The sequence below is a fragment of the Myotis brandtii genome, unplaced genomic scaffold (assembly GCF_000412655.1).
Source record: "Myotis brandtii unplaced genomic scaffold, ASM41265v1 scaffold2012, whole genome shotgun sequence".
NCBI lineage: Eukaryota > Metazoa > Chordata > Mammalia > Chiroptera > Vespertilionidae > Myotis > Myotis brandtii.
This window is the reverse complement of record NW_005357492.1, coordinates 201,894-210,555: the sequence shown is the minus strand read 5'-3', so window position 1 is coordinate 210,555 and position 8,662 is coordinate 201,894.

The window sequence follows — 8,662 nt, the reverse complement described above, 5'->3', positions numbered from 1 at the left end:
AACAAAGAAATGTAAATGGCAAATAAGCATACAAAATGATGCTCAATATTTTTCTAGGAAATTTGACAGTAAAATAACATTTAGATATCATTGCATTACTATTATGATGGTTAAAATGCAAAATACTGACAGCACCAAATGCACACAAAAATATAAAGCTATAGGAACTTTCATTCATTGCTGGTAGGAAGGCAAAATGGTGCATAAAAAGTTTGGCCATGACTCTGGAGAAGATGGCAGCCGGCAGGACAACGGGGAGGGAAAGGGTGTGAGGGAGGGAGGGAGTGAAAGGGGAGTGTATGGACGTGGTGTGTGTGTGTGTGTGTGTGTGTGTGTGTGTGTGTGTGTTTGTGTGTGAGTGAGGGACAGTTAGATCCCGCAGGACTTTTGGAGGCTGGTAGACTGGGCTCTCTTAAACAGGGATTCCCCGCTACCACTGAAAGCACTCCCAGGCGGCTGGTGCTGGCACAGAAACCATGCCATACTGAAGGGAAGAGTTGCTGTGACTAGGAGCCCAGCCTCACCACCACCCATGCTGGCCTCAGACACCACCCGGGACCCTACATTCACTCTGGCCAAAGACCTGTTACGGCAGCTGCAGACCCTTGGGCACTGAGACTCCAGCCACAGGCTACTGTAAGTCCCAGAGTGCATGACCCTCCCCAGAACTCGCTGCCGCAGCACAAGCCCTGCACATCCTGGCACCTGGGCTCTCCGGTGAATCTTGAAGCATGCAAACCTCCTGCCAATGCCCCCCTTCCTCCACTGCAGCCACAGGAATCATGCATCCTGGCACCTGGGCACTTTGATGACTCTTGGGGTGCGTGACCCTCCCACCAAGACCTCTGCTTCAGACACAGGCTCCGTGTGACTCAGGGCATGGACCCTTCCATGACGGCAAAAATGGGGATACAAAGAAAAACCCCCAGAAAGAGACCAAGATGGTGGCATAGGTAAACACCGGAGATTGCTGTAGCAAACAACCACTTCAAAAATACAACTAAAAGACGGAATGGACATCACCCAAAACCAGGAAAATACTCAGGTGCGGAGGTGCGCGCGCAAAGCGGGCTGGTGGCTGAGAGCGCGGTTGTCGTTTTCGGTCAGGGGGGAGTCTCAGACTCTGAGCTCCAGATACGGGCGAATCGCTGGGGACTCGGACCCAAACGGGAGAAGCGGGAGTGTCTGGCATCAGTTGGAAGGCAGCTTTCTCTCCGAGGTTTGCAGCAGTTCCTGGGGTTCTGAGAAGCAGAGCCTCTGGGAACGGGACTGAGAGCGGCCATAACTGCTCCCTCCATCCGCCCTGTTGATCCCGCCCCGCCCAAGCCCTGCGCAGAGCCATTTGCCAGATCGCCTCAGGCAAAGGCTAGATTAGCACCTCCCCAGAGGACAGAAGTTTTCCGCGGCAGACACAGCTGATTCACACAGCCAGTCGGCCTGGTGGTCAAATCCCTCTAGTATTAACTACAACAATCAAGGCTCAACTAGAACAAGACTGCGCACAAAGACCACTAGGGGGTGCACCAAGAAAGCATAAAAAATGCGGAGACAAAAAAACATGACAGAAATGGAGGATATAGAGCTAAAAATCGCAATTTTGAGGGCTTGCAAAAATGTGCTAGAAGCTGTCAATAAACTTGAGGAGAGAGTCACGAAAACTAATGAGACCCTCGATGCTATGATAAAGAACCAACTAGAAATTAAGCATACACGGACTGAAATAAAGAATATTATACAGACACCCAATAGCAGACCAGAGGAGCGCAAGAATCAAGTCAAAGATTTGAAATGCGAAGAAGCAAAAAACACCCAACCGGAAAAGCAAAATGAAAAAAGAATCCGAAAATACGAAGATAGTGTAAGGAGCCTCTGGGACAGCTTCAAGCGTACCAACATCAGAATAATAGGGGTGCCAGAAGATGAGAGAGAGCAAGATATTGAAAACCTATTTGAAGAAATAATGGCAGAAAACTTCCCCTACCTGGTGAAAGAAATAGACTTACAAGTCCAGGAAGCGCAGAGAACCCCAAACAAAAGGAATCCAAAGAGGACCACACCAAGACACATCATAATTAAAATGCCAAGAGCAAAAGACAAAGAGAGAATCTTAAAAGCAGCAAGAGAAAGAGACTCAATTACCTACAAGGGAATACCCATACGACTGTCAGCTGATTTCTCAACAGAAACTTTGCAGGCCAGAAGGGAGTGGCAAGAAATATTCAAAGTGATGAATAGCAAGAACCTACAACCAAGATTACTTTATCCAGCAAAGCTATCATTCAGAATTGAAGGTCAGATAAAGAGCTTCACAGATAAGGAAAAGCTAAAGGAGTTCATCACCACTAAACCAGTATTATACGAAATGCTGAAAGGTATCCTTTAAGAGGAGGAAGAAGAAAAAGGTAAAGATACAAATTGTGAACAACAAACATGCATCTATCAACAAGTGAATCTAAGAATCAAGTGAATAAATAATCTGATGTACAGAATGAACTGGTGATTATAATGAATCAGGGACATAGAAAGGGAATGGACTGACTATTCTTGGGGGGGAAAGGGGAATGGGAGATGCGGGAAGAGACTGGACAAAAATTGTGCACCTATGGATGAGGACAGTGGGTGGGGAGTGAGGGCGGAGGGTGGGGCGGGAACTGAGAGGAGGGGAGTTATAAGGGTTGCAGGGAAGAGGAACAAATGTAATCTGAACAATAAAGATTTAATTTAAAAAAAAAAGAAAAACCCCCAAAGGAAAGAAAATAATTCACCAGAAAATGAACTTAATGAAATGGAGTGATGCAATATGTCAGAAAAAGAATTCAGAGTAAGGGTCAGACAGTTCACAAACTGGATGGATGAGAAAAATCAACAACTTATGTAAGAATCAAGAGGAAATAAAAAAAAATGATATAGATACAATAAAAAAATAATGAAGGTTTCAACAATAGACAAGAAGTGGAGGACCTAATTAGTGAGTTAGAAGATAGGTACAGAAAAACACACACAATCTGAATAGCAATTGGAGAAAAAAATTACAAAGCAGGAGAAGAACCTATGGGAATTTTGGGACAACATGAAAAGAAGTAATGTACGCATAAGAGGGGTGCAAGAAGGACAAGAAGAGCAGCAAAGATTAGAGAACCTATTTGAAGAAATAATGACAGAAAACTTCCCTGATATGAGGAAAGAAAAAGGCACACAAGCACAGAGAGTCCCAAACAAGATGAACCCCAAAAGACCCACACCAAGACATGTCATAATTACAATGGCAAATATTAATGACAAAGAGAGAATATTAAGGGCTGCAAGAGAGAGATAGTTACCTACAAAGGATCTCCCATTAGATTATCAAATGATTTCTCAACAGAAACACATCAGGTCAGAAGGGAATGAAATGAAGTATACAAAATTATGCAAAGCAAGGGATTGAATCCAAGAATACTCTATCCAGCAAGGCTATCATTCAAAATTGAAGGGGAAATCAGGAGCTTCACAGGCCAAAAAGGGGCTAAGATAGCTTATCAATACCAAGCCAGCAATGCAAGAAATGCTAGAAGGACTGTTGTAAAAAGAAGAAAAAAAAAAAGGAAGAGAGAACACAGGCATAAAGAATAAAAATGGCTATAAACAAATACCTATTAATAATAACCTTAAATGTAAAGGGAATACTAGTAAATGCTCCAATCAAAATACATGGAGTGGATTTATGGATAAGAAAACATGACTGATATATATGCTGTCTACAAGAGACCCACCTCAGAACCAAAGACTCACAAAGACTGAAAATTAAAGGATGAAAAAAGATTTTTCAGGCAATTGGAAATGAATAAAAAGCTGGGGTAGCAATAGTTATATCTGACAAAATAGACCTCAAAGTGCAGACCATAACAAGAGGTAATGAAGGCCACTTCATAATACTAAAGGGATTCATACAAAAAAGGATATAACCCTGGCAAACATATGTGCACCCAATGCAGGAACACCCAAATACATTAAAAAAAAACTCCTGGAAGATATCAAGGGAGAGAATAACAGTAATACAATCATAGTAGGGGGTCATTAATGCCCTGTTGACATCACTGGATTAATTCTCTGGACAAAAAATCAGCAAAGAAACAGCAATCCTAAATGACTCACTAGATCACATGGACTTAATCGACATCTTTAGAACATCTCACCCAAATGCTACAGAATTATACATTATTCTCAAGTGCACATGGGACATTTTCAAAGATAGACCACATATTGGGACACAGGCAAAGTCCGTTCAAATTCATGAAGATTAAAATCATATCAAGAATCTTCTCAGAACACAGCAGCATGATATTAGAAATCAACTACAATAAAAACAACCACAAAATTTCAAACACTTGGAGGCTAAATAACATGTTATTAAACAATGATTGGGTTACCAAAGAGATCAAAGAAGAAATGCAAAACATCTTGGAAACAAATGACAATAAAAACACAACAATCCAAAATCTATGGGACACCAAGAAAGCAGTCCTGAGAGGGAAGTTCATAGCTCTACAGGCCTACCTCAAAAAAACAAGAAAAAAATGGTAATAAATTATCTAACTCTTGAACTTAAAGAATTACAAAGAAAGCATCAAGGAAAGCCCAAAGTGAGCAGAAGGAAGGAAATATTAAAGATCAGAGTGGAAATAAATGACATAGAGACAAAAAAAATACTAAATATCAATAAAACCAAGAGCTGGCTCTTTGAAAAGATAAACAAGATTGATGAACCTCTAGCCAGGCTCAACAAGAAGCAAAGAGAGAGGACCCAAATAAACAAAATTAGACATGAAAGAGGTGAAATAACAACAGACCCCACAGAAATAAAAAGTATTAAAAAAATACTATGAACAACTCTATTCCAACAAACTGGTCAATCTAGAAGAAATGAATATATTCCTAGAAAAATACGACCTTCCAAAACTCAATCAGGAAGAGTAAAAAAATCTGAATAGGCTGATAACTATTGAGGAAATTGAAGGAGTCAAAAAACATCTATCAAACAAAAGCCCTGGGCCAGAGATCTAAAAAGGGGAGTTTTGCCAAACATTCAAAGAAGCACTAAAACCTATTCTCCTCAGACTATTTTTAAAAATTCAAGAGAAAGGCACACTTCCAAGCTCTTTCTATGAAGCCAGCATTACCCTAATCCCAAAACCACATAAAGACACTACAAAGAAAGAGAATTACAGGCCAAAATCCCCGATGAAAATAGATGCTATTATCTTCAACAAAATTCTAGCAAATCAGATCCAGCATTACATTAGAAAGATCACAAACTATGACCTAGTGAGATTTATATGACAAACCTACAGCCAACATCATACTCAATGGGCAAAAATTAAAACCATTTCCCCTAAGAACAGGTACAAGATAGGGATGCCCCCTCTAACCACTCCTGTTCGACATAGTACTGGAAATGCTAGCCATAGTGATCCGACAAGAAGAAGAAATAAAAGACATCCAAATTGGAAAAGAAGAGGTAGAATTGTCATTATTTGCAGATGACATGATATTGTACAAAGAAAGCCCCAAAGACTCCATCAAAAAATTGCTAGATTTAATAAATGAATTTGACAATGTAGCAGGATACAAAATTAACACTCAGAAGTCATGGCATTTTTATACAGCAATAATAAACTCACAGAAACAAGACCCCCCCCCCAAAAAAAAAAAACCCATTTACCATTGCACCAAAAAATATAAGATTCCTAGGAGTAAACTTAACTAAGGAGGTAAAAGACCTGTACTCCAAAACTATAGGGCATTGAAAAAAAGAGATAGAGGAAGAGATAAACAAATAGAAGAATATACCCTGTTCATGGATTGGTAGAATCAACATCATTAAAATATGGACATTTTACTATACAAGGCAATCTATAGATTTAATGAAATCCCCATTAAAATACCAATGGCATATTTCACAGTCCAAGAAGAAACTCACCAAATATTCATATAAAATAAAAAAAAAGATCACCAACAGCCGCATCAATCTTGAGAAAGAACAAAGTTGGAGGGATCACAATATCAGATATCAAGCTATATCACAAAGCCACTGTTCTCAAACTAAGTAGTACTGGCACAAGAACAGACATATAGACCAATGGAACAGAACAGAGAATCCAGAAATCGACCCAAGCCATTATGCTCAATTAATATTTGACAAAGCATGCAAGAACATACAATGGAGTCAATACAGTCTCTTCAATAAATGGTGTTGGGAAAATTAGACAGATGCATGCAAAAAAAAAAAATGAAAGAAAGAAAAGAAACTAGACCACCAACTTACACTATGCACAAAATAAAATCAAAATGGATAAAGGATTTAAACATAAGACAGGAAACCATAAAAATTTTAGAAGAATCCATAGGCAGCAAAATATCAGACATATGTCCTAGCAATATCTTTACTGATACAGCTCCTAGGGCAATGGAGACTAAGGAGAAAATAAACAAATGGGACTACATCAAAATAAAAAGCTTCTGCACAGCAAAAGAAACCATCAACAAAACAACAAGAAAGACCACTGCATGGGAGAACATGTTTGCGAATGTTATATCTGATAATGGCCTAATCTCCAAAATTTATAGGAAACTCATACATCTAAAAAAAGGATAAACAATTCAATAAAAAATGGGCAGAGGACTTAAATAGACAATTTTTGAAAGTGGACATACAGAAGGCATATGAAAACATGCTCAAAGTCACTAATAATCCAACAGATGCAAATAAAAACAACAACGAGATATCATCCCACACCTATCAGTATGGGTATCATCAATGAATCGATAAATGACAAGGGCTGGCGAGGATGTGGAGAAAAAGTAATCCTTGTGCATTGCTGGTGGGAATGCAGACTGGTGCAGCCACTGTGAAAAACAGTATTGAATTTCCTCAAAAAATTATAAATGGAACTGCCATTTGACCCAGTGATCCCACTACTAGGAATATATCCCAAGAAATCAGAAACACCAATCAGAAAGAACATATGCACCCCTATGTTCATAGCAGCACAATTTACAATAGCTAAGAATGGAAACAGCCTAAGTGCCTATCAGCAGATGACTGGATTAAAACGGTGTGATACCTCTGCACAATGGAATACTTTGCTGCTGTAAAGAAGAAAGAACTCTTACCATTCGCAACAGCATGGATGGAACTGGAGAGCATTATGCTAAGCGAAATAATCCAGTTGGAGAAAGATAAATATCACATGATCTCACTCATTTGTGGAATATAATGAACAACCTAAACTAATGAACAAAAGATAGATACAGAGACAGGGTAGCATCAAACAGACTGTCAAACTTCAGAGGGAAGGCAGGGGAGGGAGAGAGGCGGGTAAGAGATTGACCAAAGGACTTGTATGCATGCATATACGCATAACCAATAGACACAGACATTAGGGGGTGAGGGCATGTGCTGGGGGATGGGCGTTGCGGGGAGAGCTCAATGGGGGGGAAAGGCAACATATGTAATACTATATGTAATATTTTAAACCATAAACAATTCAAAAATTGAGAAAAAAAATTGGCAGTTTCTTACAAAGTGAATCTTAGTTTTACCATAAAAGTTCTTTGGTGGAAAATTACAATAAATTTATAGTTCTGAGAGAACTATGTCAAAAATGGATTCAATTATATGTTTCACTTCATTGGGGAATTCATTCAGTGAATAAATCAATATATTAGTTACAGGTTGATTAAAGAGTAAAATTAGCTTCTAATTAATATTAGCCAATTTTTATTACATCCATCATTTTATTAGTAAATACCTAGCAACTACTACTCTCAATCACTTACATGATTAAGTTTTAGTATACTTTTGAAAGTATTTAGAATCTAGGAAACACTTGTGGAAAGAGCATACTATCTACTGAAACTTTTTTTTCTACCTACGAACTTCTGTGTGGAAAAAATATACCTACATAATAAAAAATACAGATTAATTTTAGCACTGTGCATGTTGCTTAGGAATTTCTACTACCTTGATGGTGAGAGATCCAAGTAAATATGCTTAGTTTTCTGATGAACAGATTTCTAAACCTGAGAAAGACCCTTCCATTTAGAAGGAAAAAAAGAGAGCCTTTAAATGTATAAACTGTAATTATATTTGTCTTCACATTATTGTATATTTTTCTTTACATGAACAATGTATTGCATTATAATTGTGCTCTATTAAGGAGAGTTGGTGGCCAGTGGATAGGTGTGCCTTTACATAAAATAGCTATGAAGAACCTAAGATATCTGTCAGGCTCGATTTCCTTCCATATATCACATTTCATTGATTCAGACTGATTTGTCCCCATATTCTGATTCTGTGTTCTTACATTAATGGAATCCCACAATCGCTATGAGGCAGACAGCAGTTTTGATGTAATTGTCATTGACTGTGATCTGATTACTTGGTCATAACTGTTCATATTGTTGTCATTTCAGTTGAATTATGTGCATTATGGGGACACACATGTGGAGTTAATTGTCATTTAAAATGTCTTCCATGAGTCTACTATGATTCCATTGTCAAGTTGTTATTATTATTTGAATCTTAGAAACATAATTTCAGGCATAGATTTGACATTATTGAAGGAAATATTTATTGTTGAAAGAATGGCTACATATATATATAGTATATATATGTATATAC